Below are 21,438 nucleotides of genomic sequence, written 5' to 3'. Positions count from 1 at the left end.
AGGAGAGGATAATATCCAAACAAGACCACACCTTCAACCAATCAGACGCTAACCATTGGGTAGGTCTTCCTGGTACAAGTGGTTGTATCTATTTGTGTTTTTTCTGGTTCTTTTTGCGCACAGTTTTTTTCACTGTTGCAGTAGTGTTTCATTCATAGGTCCTGAAGAAAGCCATTTGGTGGCTGATACATGTTGACCAGCGATTAGACCACTTGGTAGTTATATTTGTTAAATACTACCCTCACTCTGCGTTTTAATCTTGCGATTTGGGTGGCCTTATTAATAAAATTGTTCTTTTGGCATCCTCATAGGCAATTTTACACTCACAATCCTTGCACCACACCCCTTTTTTTGCACTGCAACTTTTCCTTTCCCACAGCTCTTTAGTTTCTTCCTGTGGCGGCACACACCGGTAATTTGGATGCCAGCTCTTCCTCATGATTGTTTAGTGAGGATTCTGGATGTTACCAGTGAGGAACAAAATCCCAAATGATGAAGCTCTACCAACGGGTGGGCTGATGGGTCTTTTTTAGTTCCATCTTTCTATGTCCTTTCTCTCCTCTCCACTTTTATCTATACACTTTATAGTGGTAGTAATTGTGTTGTCTAACAAGTAGACTCTTTCTCTGCCAGCCTTTCAGACCTTTAGTACCCCTTGTGTGTTTTTTGCTAGCTAGACTTAGGGGGTAGGGTACTATTCGGTCTTTAATCATTGCTCCCCGTAGGACCCCTTTATAAAGTTTTTGTTTTGGTTTTTAGTATTGACCAGCCAACAGTTCACATAAATACTCCTCCAAACAAGTGAAAATTTGACGTTGGTTTTTCTTTATTCTGAAGCATATATCAAATTCAGTCAGGTTCCAGAAGACACATCACTTTTTTCATGTACAACCAAAATTAACAGATTAACAGCCAACGTGTTTCGCCCCATCCGGGACATCATCAGGGCTTAATTAATACAGCCGTCACTATCCTCAAGATTAATTATGTCCGTGACCAGTTAAAATAGATAGAGCTCCACGCATTTGTAAATTGATTTTGATTTTGCATACTCCCTCTACTTTTCAGTTTTCACCTAGAGGAGATTAAGGGCCTGATCTAGAGTTTGACAGAAGGGATACTCTGTTTTTAATATCAGCGATATCTCAAAGCCTGGCATAAATTACTTAAAAGTCTTGTCAGAAGTAGTAATTGTTTTTTAAATGTAATTACAATGCAATACAATGTTCCCTGTGGTCTATAGGCAAGGGGACGCTTTGAGAGCTTGAAGGGCTGCCATGACCCTTCCTGAAACGCAGTCTTGTAGAGTGTAGGGCTTGTTTGAGACAAGCATGTAAGTGGCAGAGAGAGAGAGGAATAAGAAGAAGTTGAGACTTGGGGCAGAGAGTTGTAAGGCATGCATGAGAAAGAAAGAGGGAATGCACGGAGAGCCAGAAAGAGGCAGTTTGGTTTTTACAGATGACTAGTACAGGGTACCAGTAGTTGACATCCAGAAACATCAGGTGCACACTGGCACTGTTGGAAAGGTGAGGAACAATGAGCTTGCATCAGGCATATAGTATACTTCCTACAGGAAGAGATTTGCTGCCTGTTGGTGGGCAAGATGGCTGAGTGAGCTGGTTATCGGTGTTTTCCCAGATCAACTCTCCCCCCCTGTTTTCTGTCCGGCTTTAGGTGACGAAGCGCTAACCTGATGTAGCTGAATGGCGGTATGTTTTAGAGGTACCGTTCTGGGGGCTTGCTCCTCCCTCTGCCCTCAAGGCTAACCTGTGTAGGTCCTGTGTGCTGGCGGTACACACCGCCTTTACCTGCTTGCTCGGTACGATGCCACCCAAGAATGTAGCCAAGGGCACTAAGACCCGGGGCCCTCCCGCGGGTGCAGGTATTCCCATCGCAAGACTTGCAAAAGCTAACAGTGGCAAAGGCGGCGATGGCGGATCATGCCGACAAGCAGAAGGTCTCTCTCCAGCTTCGACACAGAAGGGTGGCGCTTCTACCCGCAGCCGCCTCACGGTTCCCCCGCTGTTCAAAAGACAAGCCGGCAAGGGGAAGAGTGATGCGGAAGTCTTGGAGGTTTTGGATGCTCCGGTAGATAGTGGAAACAATGTTGCAGCAGCCTTCTCTCCCCCTGTAAATGCTTGCACAAGGTACTGACTCTGACTTTGTTTCTGTGACTGTTGTAAGTGAGAAGGGGGGGCAGGGAGGCTTGAAAGGCTTGAGAGGAGACATGCAGTGTGCAGTGGATCTTACCAATGCAACCGATTTAATTGACCCTACCGCACCAGAGGGAGAGGCGGCTATTGTTGGACCCGGCATCTCAGGAGTTATAACATCTGTGAATAAAGGCAAAATATCTGTTTTGGAAAATACTTTTCCCACTACTCCTCAAAGGACCGGCCAGGAACAAGTTGTTATTAGTCATAACTGTGTAGGCCGCGGTGAGGAGAGGAGTGAAGAAAGAATTCTTGTTTTACAAAGTGCGGATCAGTCAGCTACGGGTTTGGCTAAAGAAGGGGATTCGGGGGATACATTTTATTCTATGTCGTATCCCTCTAACTCTTCAGGGTTTGAGAGTCCTGGGAGAGACTGGGCTGAGGATGGAAGCGATTTGAGCAGCCTACGGTTGGAAGAAGAGGAGACTGGCGATGATGCCTCTTTAAACACTGGTACTGTTCGGAAACATAAGGAACAACCTGAAGATTTGACTAATAAAGTTCTGGGTCCAGCCAGCTCATTCTTCTGGGACAACTCGTTTTCTCCAAAATTGAGTGATGATTTGGGCATGGAGAAATCTCCATGGAAGCTTCTGGATCAAACTCAGAACCGCAAGGCGAAATTACTCTTTCTATCATCTATCAGAGTATAATGGCTCACCGAGAGGAGACTAGAGCAGAAGTGTCACAGACTCAAAGCGCGGTTCGAAAATTGCAGAATGCTGTGCGCAGAGATGCAAAGACTTGTTCAGAGTTTGCAACCAGATTTGGAGAAGCTGAAGCTAGAATCTTAACATTGGAGGACTAGCTAGCAAAGCAAAAGGTTATTACCGAATCTCTGAAGGCTCAGAAAGATGACACAGTCTGGAACCTGGCTGAGTTGGCAAATCGCTCATGAAGAAATAACCTACGGATTTTGGGGGTTCCGGAAGGAGTGGAGGGTAATGATATTCGGCAGTATGTGATTGAACTCTTCTCGGAAGCTTTCCCCAAACTTCAACAATGGGATTGGAAAGGGGAACTGCAAAAGGGCGCATCGGTTTTCTTTTAATCAACGGAAAAAAGTGGGGGGTCGACCAAAAGACCGAGAGCAATTCTGATTTGTCTCAATAATTTCCTAGCTCGAGAAGCAATATATGATTTGGCTAGATCGCATAGGAAGAGAGCAGGAAAGGAATGCAGATTTTTTGTTCGACCTGATTTTTGCCAGGCCACAGTGGAAAGTGGCATCTTCAGCAATTGATCCCTTTATTTCAGGCAAAGGGGGCACAGATTTGTTTGCTAAACCCTGCCAAATTGAAAATTATTCATAAGGGTCAGACACAATTTTTGTCTTCTGAAATCCTAGCTAAAGAGTTATTAATCTCAATTTGAGGTGGATATTTGGATATAAGTGAACAAAATATATATGTACTGATATATAAGGTGCCTCATTGCCAATGTTGGTTTGGATTAATGCTATGATAAGATGTCTTTTTTGTATGCTTTTTTCCATCTGATGTCTCTTTCTTTTTTTTGCACCCCTTTTTTGCTCTGTGGTGGGGTAGTCGGGGGGAGTCGACTAATTGCTTCCCATCACAGAGGACCTAGGTCTTATGCCTCATTTGGGAGGAGGGGGGGAAGGGAGAGGGTGTGGGTGTGGGTGTCTGGTAATGGGATGGGGGAGTGGGGGTTGGGCAAGAGGGAGGCACTGCTGTTTTTGCTGTTTTTTGTTAGTTATGGTTATGGCACTTGTTTCTATGGGAGAAAAAACAAATCTTTTGTTATTATTGAGTCTGGTTTCAGGTTTGGGCAGGCAAGATTTCAGTTGGAATATCTCAGATGTAGGGATGATGGGTAGAATTCGTATTTGTTCATGGAATATATGTGGCCTGAATGACAAGAAAAAGAGAGGTTTGACTGCCAACATTCTCCAGTTTATGCAAATTGATTTGTTATGTCTGCAAGAGACCCATATATCCTGGAATAATCTGGGCAGGCTGAGGGATCTGGGCCTCGATTTGCTAGCTAGTACCAGACAAGGTACAACGACTAAAGGGGTAGCCATACTGGCAAAGTGCAGTATTGGAGTTTGTAAGCGTGTAAAGGAAGATACTTTAGGGCGTTGGGTTGTTGCAGAAATTATGATTAACAACTCTCCTTTTTCAATTTGCTCTATTCATGGTTCTAATTTAGATGATCCGGATGTGATGCAATACTTGAACGTTGAATTAGCATCCTGGCCTCACCCTCTAATTCTCCGTGGAGATTTCAATATTCATTTAGAAAGTGATTTCGATATAACTAAAAATCTCCCATATCAGGGTAAAAAATGCAAAATCTTTAAAGCTACTCAAGGTCTAATTAGGGAACATGGGTTGGTGGATGTGTGGTATAGGCATAGAAGAGACGATCCAGGGGTTACCTTTTATTCAGCCCCACATAAGAAATTAGTTTGTTTGGATTATTTTTTTGTCTCCACCCAAACTGCTAAAACGGCTAAGATCGAGATCTTACCTAGGGTTATCTCAGATCATAACCCGGTAATATTAGAATTATCGATGAACACCAAGACTAAACAGAAGTCTTCGACTTTCGAAAGAAAACTGCTGGTAAATCAGGCATGTTGTGCTCATATGGTAAGCTGGATTGAAGAGTTTTTCATGATTAATAGAAACACAGCCTCTGATTCTATGGTCTGGGATGCCTTTAAGGCCGGGGTACCTGGGGAGACTCCTAGTTTTTCTATATATAATCAGAGAAAAACACTGGGTGAAATTAAGGGCTGGATTGAACACCTAAGATTAGCAGAAATCGAACTCATGGGGAAAATAGCAAGGAGTTTAAACATAGAGGAATCCCAAAAGGCTATTGCTATTTTAAAGGCGAAAATCCATCAGCATTTTGGGGAGGAGCTAGATGCTAAATATGCACATTATAGGGCCAAAACATATAAATTAGGAGAAAATACAGGAAGGGTCTTAGCAAAACATTTACAGCAGAGGGAAGTCGCTAATAGAATCCACAGGATTAAAAACCATCTTGACCAGATACAGGATTCCCTGGTAGAAATTTTGACTGTGTTCAATAGGTATTATCATCAATTGTATACAGAGGGAGAGATTGTAGGAGGAGAAGATCTAATGCAGGAATTTTGTTCAGAACTTGAGGCAACTAAGGTCACACATGATCAGAATGAGGTTTTAGCAGCACCAATCACTTGGGAAGAAGTGGAGGGGGCTATAATGTCACTAGCTACTGGAACGGGGGTTGGCCCGGATGGCATCCCCCTGGAATTTTTAAGGACATTTCGGCAGGTACTTCGACAAGATCTTATGATGCTATTACAATCTGCCCAAAGGGGCTCTATCCCTGACTCTTGGCGAAAAACCACTATAATCATATTTAAAAAAAAAGACAAGCCTGAGTTGAACCCTTCTTCGTACAGACCCATCTCACTTATTAATTCAGATAGTAAGATTTTCTCTTAAGATTATGGCATGTTGGCTAAGTAAAGTTATTACTCCCTTGGTATCAGTCCACCAGCATGGATTTATTCCAGGAAGGGACACAGCTGATCATGTGAGATGTGTAATTGCTCTTCTTGACTGGGCTCAGGCAACAGTCTCCATTAGGGGTGATCCTGTTGGACGCTGAGAAAGCGTTCGACAGGGTCTCCTGACAGCTCCTGTGGTAAGTCCTGCAATGGAAGGGGTTCCGTTTGGAATTTATAAGAAGTCATGGCTCTATATATATGTTCACAAGCTGTCATCCATCTCTCTGAACAGGAGTCAAGATTATTTAGCATTAGTAGAGGCACCAGGCAGGAGTGCCCATGCTCCCCCTTGGTGTTCGCATTATATATATTTATCCATTTCTCAATAAGCTGAATTTGAGTATTGATATTAGACCAGTTAGAGTTCACAATATGGAGTATAAAACATTGGCATATGCTGATGATATTGTGGTTGTCACTAGCGATGCCTCTACGGCGCTTCCAGCAGTTAAGATTCTGGCAGAACAGTTTGGTCGTTTTTCAGGCTACAAACTAAATGTGAATAAAACTCAGACGCTTCAGTCACATTTCCAGTACCCAGTAGATTTGCCAATTACTACTGAAGCAACATATTTGGGAATTAAGATCACACCATTAGTAGATCAAATTCCGGATTTGAATATCACACCTGTGATGGAAACTGTTAATAGAAAACTGGAGAGATTAGACCATTTACATCTTTCTCTTCACTGGTGCTGTAATGTTTTAAAAAGGATGGTCCTTCCCAGATTTTTATATTTATTTAGGACTATCTGCCTTGAATTTTCCGTATCCTGTCTAGCAAAGGTACAGCGGATCTGCTCCAGATTCCTTTGGGGTTATCGGAGACCGAGAAGGGCGCTTAAATGGATGATTCTTCCGAGACACCGGGGAGGATGGGGGATCCCATATTTTTTGTTATATTATTGGGCATCCATGATACAACATATGGGGACCATTTTAGTTGGGACCAAGGCTGAAATTCTGTTAGCTAGCAGACCAACCATCTACGAATTTGGGCTGGGGGATGAAGTAAACAGATGTCTGGTCAGGATACTAGAACCTAGCTATTATAAAAAGACCAAATTTAAGATACTTTAAGCTGCCTATTTAGTTTGGAAACAAATCAGGCGAAATATGAAGTTCCAAAATATAAGTGTCTATACCCCATTGTCAGCCTCTAGCATTCTTACATTGATTTTTCAGGATCAAGCCACATTTAGATGGTGGCCGAAGGGACTTTTCTTTATGGTGATTTATTTGATGGTGGCCAACTCCTATCATTTATGAATTTGCAGGGGAAATTAGGTTTATACAATCAAGATTTTATTACATTTCTACAGATTCGCAGCTTCCTAGGGAGAAGCATGAGCAAGAGCTAAGATTGGAAAAGATCCCTCCGATCGAAATAATAGGAAGAAAATCTTCAATAGGACAGATTTATCAACAATTACTGGAAGTATTTCCAGATGATATAGGCAATTGGAATATAAAGTGGGAAAATAAGTTGGGGAATATCGGAATAAATATAGAGGACTCTTCGCACTTGGCATATCAGATTTTAATAACTGGAAGACTCAGGAGCCAGCATTTTATGTCTATTTTTGATCTTCATTATACTCCTGGGAAGATTATTAAATGGGGGGCACCAGGTGGGGGAATGTAATAGGTGTGGATTACAAGCAGTAGACTCGATTCACATGTTCTTTTCCTGTCCTAGATTGTTTTTTTTTTTTACAAGACATTGAAAATTTTTTGGCTATGATTCTAGGAACTCGGTAAAGCAGTACTGCTGACCTGGTAATTTTGGGTGTAGGATTTAACAGGGAAGGAAATGCTAGGCCGAGATCTATTACTGCAATTCTGTTTCTTGCTATGGCTATAATTTGCTTATGCATAACCTAGGAATGGATAAGGCCCGATCCTCCTACGTCTAAGCTGCTGGCTATTTATAATTTAGAATCCTCAACTTATAAAGTAAGAGGTCGGAGAAAGAGGGCCTTGGTTGCAAATTGGGTACAACAAACGTAGGAAGGGTATAATAACATTCTGTTAGCAGTATCTGATGTTTGCCGCTGTTTAATTACTGTAGTTTTCTAATTGTAGGGGGTCTAGAGGATTTTGATTTAAACACTGGCTGTATTTGAGAATTATGTAATGTATCTCTTATTTATCTCTTTTTCGCTAGCCTAAGCTGGCATTATCTTGTTTCACATACTTGGTGATGAATTTGCCATAACCTTGTATATAGAATGTGCCTTGTATAACATTGGGAGAAAATCAATAAAAATAAGAAAAAAAAGAAAAAAAAAGGAAGAGATTTGCTGCCTAGTATATGCTGTTCTTACGTATCCTGACTGTTCAACATTTGCTTTAGTTCTCTTTTAACACCATACACCAGCCTGCTGCTATTAATTACCAAGATCACCAATTGCTCCTTTTACTTTTGGCTTTATCTTCCATTTTCTTTAATTTATATGCGCTTCTACTCCTTCTTTCTAATTGTCTGTTCTTGTTCATCTTTTTCAATTGCTCTTTATCCTCCCCATCTCTCTTTATTGTATCTTTTTTCTTATAACTCTTTGCTGCCTTTTTGATTTCTCTGGGTTTTCTGTTTCATCTATATTTTGGTATCCACTCTTAATTTGCTTAGATATAAAGAAAAGAAAAATAGAAAGAAGGAGTGGAGTAAAACATAAAGCAAAAATAAATGAGATACAGTCAACACATGAAGCTCAATGAGGAAAACATACAGTACTCTGCTATGTTTGCTAGAATAAAAGAGGTACACTTTTAATTATGGTCTATCCTACCATAGTTAAAGCTTTACTGGCTGCTAATCCAGAGGGTCTAGAAAATAATTAATTTCAAATTTTGTGTAAGAACAGCCGAAAGAGTGTGAAAAACATGGAACGGTGGGATGGCAAGTCCTGTAAAAAAAGAAGAATGTGAATTTGTCACAAGAGGAACTTGAGAGTAAATTTAAAGGGTTGAAAATAAAAATGAGGAAGGCGGAAGTAATGGATTGAGAGAATGTAACATTATTGTTAGGGAGCAAATGTTAGAGCTAAAACTGGATAGGATAATTAATGAGGATAGCAATAAAGAAAAAGTTGACGGAAGGAAATAGTGATAGAAGATGCAGTTATAGCCAGCATATGCTATGTACTACTAAAATACATTAAAATAACCTGCAAGTGAAATGCTAGTAAAAGCATGAGGCAGATTAGGACTTCCCACATTTATTGTGCTGCCATTTCTGACTGCTGATCAGGTATAGAATGAATGATGATAGTGTGTGTAATGAACAGGACAGTAGCAACAAAACATATGTAAGATGGCGTCAGCTCAGAGAGTAGATTTATTCTTACCCCCTTTTTCCTTCCACATCTCTTCTCTCGTAGTTTGTCATGTTGACAGTTTCCCCACTCAATTGCCTTATTCATATACTAGTTGTTGTTAGTCACATGCATTAGCTGTTCCTGTCCGTAATACACTTTTATTCCTTTTCTCATCCCCTTAACTTGTTCTGAAGTGCCTGCCCCATCTAGCGGATTAAGTAAATTCAGTAAAATACTTAGGGGCATATTATCAAGAATGGCGTTAAAAATTATCGCCAGTTTAGCGGCAGAAAACTGCAGATAAAGCGACAATAATGGGCTTGATAATATGCCCTGGAGAATTCCAATAGAAGTCCATGTTCTGGTGTGAAAATGGGTTTCTATTGGAATTCTCCAGGGCATATTATCAAGCCCATTATCGCCGCTTTAGCGGCAGTTTTCTTCTGCTAAACCAGCGATACTTTTAACGCCGTTCTTGATAATATGCCCCTTAGGCATTTATGAATGCTGCCTTAAACCCATCCCATACCATAGGCACTAAGGAGGTGTTTAAGCTAATTTTGAAATAGTTACTAATACAGTTCTCTATCTGAACTTTAATCTCAGTTCACTCTAAGAGCGCATCTTTGAATCGTCATTGAAACCCTGAGGTATCAATGGTGCTTTTTGCCATTTAACAGTCATCTCCATAGTGCTCAGATCTGAGACAGTTGCAGATATAATAATATGCAGATATAATAATTATTGACTTAGCCTCCAAATCTCTAGATATCAAAACATAATGTAGTCTAATGTTGCAGCCATTGCATAATGGGTGTATATTGTCTACTTTTTTAGTCCAGTTCACTTTAAATATTGCTTAGATCGTACATTTTGATCAGCTATTTTTTGACTAGTCTTTGGCTGTGTCATTAATGCCATTTTCTCGTGGCCTAACAATAGTTTGTGGTAGAACCATAGTATGAAACTAATGTGCAGAGCCTACTTTCTGCCTGTATCACAGTAATTGGTCACATTCCTTCTGTATCTGCCTAATGGGTAATAATCTGCAAGTCAGATAAACCACAAAACAAGATGGCAGTACCTCTATGTGCTGCTGCGGCACAGAACTTCCTGACTTCAAAATGTCCTCTTATCATTTTGTCCTGAGTTAGATGCATCTCCAGTCACATGATTACCTGTGGTTCAGTGTCTTTTATGTCTCTATAGCCCGTTATGCCGACTGGCATGCAGGGTAGCAATAGACGACTGACATTTTTTTTTGTCTTGAACAAGTTTCTGTACGGTGCCCCAGCAGTGGTTCAGGGTCTTCATTTCTGTTTCCACAGTTCACCTCCAGGTTGCTTGTTCTGCCTTTCTTTTATTTTTCTTCTGAGGTCGATTGGAGAGCTGTTCTTGTGATGGAAGTCTGTTAAATTCTGATGTTTTCTTATCCATCTCTATCTTTTTCTAATAATGATGGTGTCCATGCTCCCTTGCTTGTCTCTGGAAAGAAATTCCTGGCTGGAGATGGTTCACTGTAAAAAAATGCACAACATTCTTCTCAGGTTACTGGTGTGGAAGGCTGACATTTTGGAGATGTTGGTTTTTGTCACCTACCTGCATTCTGATCCATACAATAGTGTGGACTGAATGCAGCTCTGGTAAAGCCTCTGTTTAGCGTTGGTGCTATAGTGAGATAACCTCCACGCATCCTGAAGGCATTCCTGGCCTTGTTCACTCTGCTCTTGATGTCACTGCCTGCCCCTCCATCATGTCTGATAGTACTGTCTAGGTATGTAAACTATTTAATTATGGCTAGGTCCTCTGCATATACACTTTGATTGGTGAATGTTTTGGGATGCTGGGTGTCATGATGTCTGATTTCTTTGTGTTGAACTTCAGACTAACTTGCTGTGCATAAATGTTGAAATGAGGCATCTTTTCCTGCATATGCTAATGTGTGTGTGAAAACAAGGCTAGGTTATCCACACAGTCAAGTGTATAATGTCTTTTGCAAGGATTTTACAGGATTGACAGAAGGGTGATTCTTTGCCAATTATTACAGTTGGTTAATGCTCTCTTCTTTGGAATCTTGACAAGGGTGCCTTGGTTCCAGTTGTCTGGTTCCCTCTTTACCTCCCAAATTGGTGTAAACAGTGATTGGAGGACATAGGCTGATGGTTCAGGGTCTGCCATGACTATTTCTGAATTCAGGTTATCTTGGCCAGGATCTTTTCAATTCTCGAGAGATCGCTGTCACAATCTTTCTGTGGTGGGGCGGTGTTCACATCTAAGTCTGTCTCGGCTTCTTAGATGTCTGCTTTGCTTGTTGGTACTGATCTGTTCAAGACTTCTCTGCTTAGCCCAGCGTGCTTCTTGTTCTTTCTCTTTGATGAGTAGTGTGCCTTGCTTGTCCATGATAGGGTTGTTGTATGCTGCACAAGTTTTACCACAAATTATGTTCATGATCTTGAAGACCTTCCCCTATTCTCCTATACTGACTGTCTCCTCTACTTGGCTGGCAAGATTATCCAAGTACGCTCGCTTGTCTGCTGTTATCATTCTTTTAACTGCACTATTTGCTTATATGTACTTTTGCTTCTATTTCTCCTCCAGCCTCTCATATTTGGCCTATATACGTTTCTTGTTTTCTGCCTGACTGTGTTCAATAGCTTGCCAGATGTGTTGGCTTATCCAGTCTTTCATCTTCCTTAGCTTGGTTCCCTGGCATGTTTCTCTGCTCTTCACATATATAGAAGCAACCTGTTCTCATAACTTTTTAACTGCGTATGCAACTGCCACAGACTGATCTTAGGTGTCTGCCAGGAGTTGGAGCCTGTTTTTGATTTGTATGACAAATGCCTTCTTTGTCTTTGCGTCCTGTAATTTTGACACATCAAAGTGCTGTCATCCTGATGTTTTGCATTCTGTTTTTCTGAGCCTCAGCTTCCCAAACGGTATCTATATGACGTCCGCTTCCCTCTTCTCTCTGACAGCTTGCTGTGATCATCGCCAAGTGCTGCTTATCATCAGGTGCTCAATCTGGTTTCTGTCTCTGCTATTGGGTGAGCACCAAGTTTGTTTTTGAAGATTACGGTGGGGGAAGAGTCCCTCCAATGACCAGGCCATTCTAATCAATCAATTTGATATCTGCTATGAATAAAGTCATAGCAGAGATCAATTTGATTGATTAGAATATTGTAAGAATTGAAATGCAAATCTGAATCTGAAAATTACCTTGATGAATAAATTCCCTTGGTTCCACTCAATTAGGCATTTCTCTGTCCCCTTGCTCCGGATCATGGCTGCTCTTTGTGATGTTGGTCATCATCACTTCCTGAGTACCTTCTCAGATCCGGTCCACCTCCTTCCGCTGATCCTGAAGATGAGGATGTTGTGCCTCATCTCAGATGTTACTTGATCCTTATACATAGTTCCTATTTTCCAGAACCTGATGCACAGAACTTACGTCATCTTGTCAGTTGTTTCCTTGGGGCTTTGACTCATGTCAATCATGGTTATCTCATGCAGACACACTGGAAGGTCATCATGGCCAGAGGATTTAGTGGTTCTTGCTGCTGTTTCCATACCAATGTTGTTTATGGGGCAAAGTTGTTAGCCTTGTGCCCAGCCCCCAATCTGGAGGGCAAATGGATTGCGCTTCATCAGGTCTCGACCCTTTGACCTCTCTAGCTTCAACGACCCTGCCAGGAGATTCATCTAGCTCCAGCATAGCTCTACAGACCACTGAGATGTGCAAGCTCCTGAACCACTTTAAGGTGTGGACCCTCTAAGTGCCTTTTAAGTACAAGAATATTAAATCAACTTTGCTGGTCATGCTTAAGACATTCACATTCATAGTCAATATCCACATCATATTTTTCCATACCTGTTCTAAGTGTAATGGTCCCCATGACATATTTTTATTTCTTCCCTGCTCTTTACCCATATCCGCTAATCCATCTCTCTCACCTTAAAGTTGTATGCAAGGTCCTAGCCATCACAGAAACCTAGCTAGTCCTCATATAATCCCTCTTATTTTCTTTTTTGAGAATGAAAATATCAACATTCAAATAACTCACTTTTCTATTCTACAGCCAGAGTATTTTATATTTCTTGTCAGTGTTCAGTTTTACTTGGGTTTGGGCTAGAACCGAGTAAATGCATGTTTCCCTTTTTTGTATAGTAATATTCAGGAAGATGCAAGCCTCTTGCGGTTCCTGGAAAATGCATATTTCTCCTTGCCAAGCAGTTTTCAAGTTTTTCATTGTTATTAGAGAAGTCAAGATGTCTATTGTTTCCATTTAGATTGACATGATCTCATTTCCCTTAGGTGCTCAGCTGCGCTAAAAGTATAGTCTAGAAAGATGGAGAAGGAGTAGCCTGTTGATTTATTGTGCCTCTTCTCTGTTAGGGTAAAATGGATTTCCCTGGATAAAATGTTTTCCTTAACAAGATAAATGTGGAAGAATATTATGATTGTTTTTGGTGAGGAACCTGGGTTTGAGGCTAAATAGGGGATCTGATGGGCTCTTAAAAATAACACTAGTTCTGGGTGCAAGTATTTCTCTTCCAATAATATCTTATCAATAAGCATTTCAGCTATTAAATTAATTACAAGCCCTCGTTCTGTTGCTCCTTTTATACCCTCTAGTATTCCCACTATATGAAAAGTATTTCTTCTGGAGTCATTTTCCATTTCCTCACACTTGTATGCAGGGTCTGATGAAATATGATTGTATCATCTCATTCTGAAGGAACTCCATTGGCTCTCCTTGCTGTCCCGCACCGTATTCAAAACCATCTCCATCATTTACTAAGCCATCACACTTAGCAACCCTGTTTATCTTCGGTTTGTCATTTTTTTTTATATGTTCTCCAGCAACACATAAAGTTGTGGTGGGGGGAAGAAGAGGCAACAGAAATAGCTGATAAATAAGAAGAACATACAGGCTGAATCACTCTCCTCCTAAACTTCAAGAAAAGCCACCTTTAATCCTTAGAAATTACCAAAGTTAGACCGATTTCTGGCCATGCAAGATACTTGGACCGTGTTAGGATGCCTCATCATGAGTAAGTGCTATAAAGGCATGTTGTGTTTATCGACTGAATGCTACAGCATGAATCCCTATATGTGAAGGGGAAAGGAGTAATTAAAATAAATACAATGTTACAGGCGCATGGTATGTTTATTGAATTAATGCTATGGCATGAATTTATATGTGTGAAGGGGAAGAGAGTAATTAAAAGTAAAAGTACTACTAATGTTACATAGTAAGAGCAACTGCAGGGTCTGTGTGAAGTGCGCTCTATTTCAGTGATTAATTGCTGGTGAAAGCCATGTGAGAGCCAGCCCCAAGTCAGTACAAGTTAGCCAAGTGATTTTCCCGGATAGCGATAGAGGAAAACCGCACATGGGTGGCACAACTCAGGTACCACTGGACTCTACCAACCCTTTGTCTTCTGCGTATCCCGCCAACACTCTGTAGTGACCGCAAGTTTAGTTCAATAAACTTTATTAGGCCAAAGCCATAAAAGTCATGAAACAATGCAAAACATATACAATAAAATTGTTAAAATACAAAATCTCCCATGCAAATCAATGACAATTTGGGCAGACATGTTCATTAACATTTAGATTTGGTAACTGTCCCTTTATAGCTTTCCCTGATTACTAAAAACCTCTAAAATTGATTTAAACTACATATAAAAGGTCTCTACAAGCATACCAAATTATGATATACGAAACAGTAAAAAGTGACTTGTGCTTTAAAAGAATATTTCATTGGAACAAAAATCGATCGCGCAAGCAAAATTTACAATTAGGAAAACCGGCTTCACTTGCACATTGTTCAGATTTATATTTCTTCATAACGTTTCCTAATTACCAAGGCTGTCTTAATATAATTTAAAACTGCCTAGCAGATCTCCAATGTAGAGAGTCTCTGCAGAAATTCCAATCCTAATTAGTGTTGTCTAATTTTTGATTTACACAATATAGGAACCAGAATAGAGGAGTGCAGCGCTGAGTGTAATATACAAAACAATATAAAGTGACTTGTGCTTTGTTTTTCAGCATTATTACAACGACATGGGGACATTTCATACTGCCAAACATTCTGCAATGGGAAAACCACCTTATAGTGCACAATGTTTAAACTAAAATGGGTGAAATAAAGTCAGTGGATTGGATCAACAATCCAAAATAGATATGGTTCAAGGGTCCTAGTAGTTGACACCGCTGAATAACTCCTGAGCCTTCGCTAATCTCGCTTCCAAACAATGCTCAAGATAGCATTTTTTAACAGTCTTTACAATTGGGTTTACATTTTAGCAGATTGGTCTAAACTTCTGCCATGACCAGTTTCCCATAAAAAGTATTCAAGTGTTCAAACCAGGGGATCGATTGACGCCATCTCAGGCTAAGCAGTCAGTCATGCAGGATCTAATTAGGGCTCTCTCCAGCTTCACCAGGCACTTGATCCGTAATAATAATGGTGTTCGCCTGATTTTGTCATCAATATATGGTAAGCCTAGTTCCTCATGGGAGGTATAAGTGGTGATGTTTATGTCTCGTCTGGCGTTAGCAGCGCGCATGCGCTGCTCTCGGCATGCGAGGGCCTTTGGGAATCAATACGGATTCCAGATGTGCACGTGGACGGACAGAAGATGTGCACACGAGGACTGGATGCTTTACTCGCGGAGGGAGATGAACGCACTATATTTTTCACACTGGCGACAGCTTGTCTTCTCTTTGCTCCTACCCTCCTTCTTTCTCAGGTCGCGCTGGCAGACATTGTTCAAGACCCCGTGTGCACAAATAGAGACAACTGCTGCCTTGTGTTTTCTTTGACACTTCTTTGTTCGCTTGCGGGATCCTTGCTGCGTGGGTGCCGAGAGTCACCAGTCACGGGGAGCTTGTTTTTTTTTTGTAGCTGGTGGGATAATTGCTTCGAGAAAGCTTTCACAGCCTCATTCACATAGAAACATGAAAGAAACGTGTGCTAGTTGAAGGGAATATTTTAGTGTAAAGATGAATTATGTTTAAGTAGATTGTTTTGAAAATATCAAACTTTTTGAAGTTCTCTGTGATTTATTGGATGAGTCATTTGCTGTTGAATAGTCAATGCAGTCTTCAGTTGCACCGCGTTTCACGCCGCCATTTTAAAAAAACCAGCCTCAAAGCATTTCTGTTGCAAATAATTGCTGTTCGGTGCTTAGTCTAGTTGCTTCGAAGTAACCAAATAAAAGAAACTACAATGCCCCGAATTCAGTGTTTTTTTAAAATGGAGCTCAGGTTTTAGTGCCCTTCGGAGATGGAAACAGATGGCAGCCCAGGGCAGCATCAGGAACGGGTGTCCTCACACAGAGAACAGATATGCGCCTCTTTTTATCCCACCACAAATTCTGAAGCGTGTGTATGTGGCTGAAAGTAGAATGCACAGCTCGGTAACAGTGAGCTGTGGTTGCCTCTTTTTGTGTCTGAGCTGTTTTGTCTGCCACAATAAGCCCAAGAAATTCCGAGTCAAATGTATGCATTGTCGAAACTTCATTTGCATAAAAACAGGAGCACAGCTGAGCCATGGACGAATACACAGGCCCCACTTTGCAATAAAATGACAAACATGTCTAAACCTTTTTGATTTCATAGTTGCCAAATGGCTCTATTTTACTGTTGCACCTGGAGTAAATTCTGGTGTTTTAGGCAGTAGCCTGTTTCATTCTGAGAGTGTGTGGTCCACTTTCTGGGGCAGAAGCTCAGCCTTACTGATTGGAGCCAGCCCATTTTTGTTAGTACTAACAGAGAAGAGATGACTGTTGGTGCATTATTTTGAGACCTTGAGAGACTTCATGGAAGAATGAGAGCCACGAAAACTATGAAGGCTGAAAATTATTCCGCTGCTTGGCGAGAATCAAAAGAACTGATGAGAAGTGGGAGTCTCTGGGAGGAAAGGACTCTCTCCTTGGCAATGATTTTAGAGCCTGGGTTTGTAACACATAACTAGGGCTCCCGGTTTTTTGGTATTTATTTTTTTGACATTTCCGTCTGTATTTATCCATATTTATTTTATACTAATTTTATCTGTATACATCCATATTTATTTGGGGATTTTGTAGAAAAATTAAGCTGTAATCATTATGTTTCCACATTTATTTAACCGAAAAATATTTACTCATGCTTGAATGCCTGCCTGATTTCAGTGATATGAACACCCGCAGAAGATAAATCAATGCACTTCTATGAAAATATGCATATTTCAGTATCAACCTTGTGCATATCTACTGGTGTTAAAGCCTCTATACTAAAATTACTTTCTTTTTTAACCCCCTCACCTATCAATTCACACAGCCATTGGCCTGGCAGGCATGGCAGACAGTATTTAGAATTACTCAAAAAGAAACCCAATTTCATTATTTATCTACATTTTAAAAATATTTACAGACAAGAAATGCATGTTTTCTGTCTGTATTTATCTGTAAAAATCAGTAAAAACGGAAAACAGGGAGCCTTACACATAACCTTTGTTCTGTAACACAGAACCTTTACTTCTGCCTTTGGAAGGGTTACTTAATCTGCGCCTTACTGTAAAAGTTCCTTTTGTTATAAATGTTTGCGGTGTTTGTATTATGCTTGAATATTAATGATGCTTTGTTATTGATGCTTGTCATTGTTAATTCTTTACTTATTCATATTCCATATGGGCCAGGCTGGAAACAGTATTCTCACTGCTAGCATTGCCTCTAAGACATGTACAGTTCCTATACCATAGGCTCTTGAGCATCTTGGGGAAATAAGTATAGTGTATGTACATGTTTTTATTAGCCCTGACTGGCTGTATTTTATTTTATTTTGAAAGTTTTATATAGCGCGGACAAGATCTTTGCAGATATCAGAGCGCTTTACATAGAAGGGGTACATGAAAGATCATAGTCAAACATAAGTCAATAGAGCTAACAGTACAAATAGGTGGATGCAAAGCCAATCATGTGATTCAGTAAGACAAATAATACAAATAAGCAAAAAGGGGTCAAACATGTAGTACAGATCGGTGCAGAGTCTTTAAAGAGTTTGAGATAATAGTTCAAGTGTATTTAGCCATGAAGATAGCTTTTACTTCTTTCTTAAAGAGTGTAGTGGAAGAGATAAGCCTGGTTTTGGGAGGGAGTGAGTTCCAGATCCTAGGCGCCATTCCTGAGAAGGAGCGCTTATAGGTTTTTTCCTTCCGGAATCTTCGAGGTTTCAGCAGAAGATTGTTTGTGCCTCTAGTGTTTCTAGCTCCGCCAGAGATTGTCAGCTTCTGAGCGAGGTAGCCGGGTGAGTTCAGGTGTACTGCCTTGTGTGTCATGCAGGCGATTTTCAGATGTATTCTGGCTTCAAAGGGCAGCCAGTTCAGGGATTTCAAGTCAGGGGAAATATGGGAGTGCTTTTTTGACCCAGTGATGAGTCTCGCTGCAGCGTTCAGAGAAGCTCTTAAGGGTGCGGTAGTAGTTAGGGGGAGTCCGCAGAGGGCGATGCTGCCGTATTCTATTCGAGGGATGACTAGTGCTTGTACTGCGGTATGGAAGTCTTTGGCTGGGAGGAAGGGTTTAAGTTTCCTCAGAGTATTGATTTGGAAGTTCGCTCCCTTCGTTGCTTTGCTGATATGTTGCTGCATGTTGAGATTGGTGTCGAGTGTTATGCCTAAAGATTTTGCTGAGTCCACGATGGTGGGTTGGACATTGAGTGCGGTTAGGTGTTTAAGCCAGATTTGAGTGGTGGAGATCTTCGCTGGAGGTGAGATCAGAAGGAACTCTGTTTTCAGGGCATTGAGTTTGAGATGATTGTCGGCGAGCCAGGGTTGGGTGCCTCTGATCGTTGAGTTCAGGAGCAAAATGTCTTTGGGGGATTGTAATCTGAGATAAAGTTGGGTGTCATCGGCGTACATGTGAAAGTGTACATTGGATGCTTGTAGCAAGGTGGTGAGAGGTTCCATAACTAGGTTGAACAGAGTTGGGGAAAGAGAGGATCCTTGGGGGACGCCTAGCGTAACAGGTATTGGCGAGGACATCAGGTTGTTGCTCTTGAATTTCTGCGACCTGTTATGAGGAAAGGAAGTGAACCACTTGAGAACAGTTCCAGATAGACCCATTCTTGTGTTTAGTAGTTCTAGTAAATTCTCATGTTTAACGATGTCGAATGCTGAAGAGAGATCAAGAAGGATAAGGAGGCAGGTGTCGTTTTGGTCTAGCATTTGAAGTGCGTCGTCAATTATGGGAGTCATAGCGGTTTCTGTACTGTGACCTGCTCGGAAGCCTGACTGATGAGGGTTGAGGAGATCAAATTGTTCAATGTGTTTAGTTAATTGTAGTTGTGCGCATTTTTCCAGCAGTTTGGCGAGAGTGGGAATATTGGTAATGGGACGGTAGTTGTTGAGATCAGAGGGGTCGGCTGTAGGTTTCTTTAGTAAAGGTGTGACTTGTCCAACTTTGACGGAGTCAGGTATGCTTCCTTGTTGGAGAGAACTGTTGATAATGTTAGTCCAGAGTGGGAGAAGCCAAGGGGTAAAGTCTTTTACAGCGGTAGCAGGAAGGGGGTCCGTGAGGTGATTGGATGGTTTCAGGGTGCTGAGCAGTTTGCCAATTTCTTCTTCCGAATATGTGCCAAAGGTTGACCATGTAGCATTGTTTTTTGGTTCAGTGGGTGCAATGCAGTGGGGTTTGGAGTAGAGGCTTGCGTCAATGAGGAGATCGCTCTTTATGTTGTCAGTTTTTTGGATAAAGAAAGCGGAGAAGTCTTCACAGGAGGGTGCTTCAGTGCTGAGTGGTTGGGGTTGTTCCTTGGATTGTGATCTTATTAGCTCAAACAGTTTTTTCGGACAGTTTTTTGCTTGGTCGAGCTGGAGGCTGAAGAAATCTGATTTTGAGCGTTTTATTTTCCTGAAATAGGCGTTTCTCTTTTTCTTCAGAGTTTTTAGGTGCAGTGCAGAGGGGGCTGATCTCCAGGTGCGCTCTGCCATTCGCATGTCTTGTCTATCCTCATTGAGACTTCCGTCGTACCATGGATTGGAGATTTTAGTAGAGACTCTTTTTAGCTGCATAGGTGCAGCCTCATTAATTATTGAGGTCATAGCGTTGAGATAGTGGTCAGTCAGGGTTTGAACGTCCGTAGCGCCGGTTGGTGGGAGTAGGAGATTGCATCTGTTAGAAGGCAAAGAGCCTGGGTTGAGTTTTTTCATGTCTCTTTTCCAGACTTTGGGCTTGGAGGATTGAGCCGGGTTAAATTTAACTTTTTCATTGATGAAGAATGTGACAATATGATGATCTGACCAGTCACAGGGTTGGATGGACTCGAGTTGGATAGAGTCCTCTTTAGAGATGATCAGGTCGATGATAGAGCCTTTCTCATGGGTCTGGCTGTTGCATATTTGGGTGAGGTCAAGGGCATCGAGGAAATGTTTGAGACTGTTTACCACCGCGTCATTGCGATCGTTCCAGTGGAGGTTGAAGTCGCCAAGGTATATTTGGGTGAGCTGCCGTCCGGAGTTGGCTGAGATCATATCCATGATTTGTTGAGAAAAGTTGAGGTTGTCCCTGGGTGGGTGGTAAATACTGTGAAGAGAGCATATCTGTTTGCCCTCACTAATAATGTCTAGGCAGATGTATTCACAGGATGTTGGGGATGGTAGGGAGGTGGAATTGGCTTTCAGAACAGAGAGGTTGTTCCTGTAGATGCATGCGATTCCACCACCTATTTTTCCTGATCTGTCAAGTCTGATGATGTGGTAGTTGGGAGGAACCAGAATGTCCATTATAGGTGACGAAGATTCAGTTAGCCAGGTTTCAGTCAGGATGATTAGGTCAAGGTCCATCGATAAGAGGAGATCAGCAATGGCGGAGGAATGTTTCGAGGCCGATCTGCAGTTGAGGAGAGTGCATTTGAGACGGGGTGTGTTGAGGGTGGTAGAGGGTTCTAGAGAGAGAGGGACTTTTCTAAGGTTATTGGGGATGGAGAATCTGCTGTTTAGTGTGGGGGGGTCTAAGGGCATTTGGGTGTATCGTGGGAATTGTGAAGTGTGAGGTGGATGTGTGATTTTGGGGGGCTGGGTCGTAGGAGCGGAGAAGGGAGAGTGTGTCGAGGTCCGAAGTAGGGTTGTAGGTGCGACGAGGGCGGTTGTTGCGATTGCGAGCTGGGATTGAGGTCCAGTGTGGGGAGAGTTGAGTGAGAGAGTCAATCGGAAGGGTGGGGGACAAGTTGGGAGGGGAGGAGTAGTTGGGTGAGGGGTTGTAGGGGCGTCGAGGGTGACGAGGGCGGTTGCTGTGATTATGAGCAGGGATTGACGCCCGGTGTGGGGCGTGTTGAGTGAGGGAGTCAACCGGTGGGGTAGGGGACAAGTTGGGAGGGGAGGTG

This window comes from Lissotriton helveticus, chromosome 5_1, assembly GCF_964261635.1.
Source record: "Lissotriton helveticus chromosome 5_1, aLisHel1.1, whole genome shotgun sequence".
NCBI classification, from domain to species: Eukaryota; Metazoa; Chordata; class Amphibia; order Caudata; family Salamandridae; genus Lissotriton; species Lissotriton helveticus.
Note: the sequence above shows the minus strand (reverse complement) of the source record.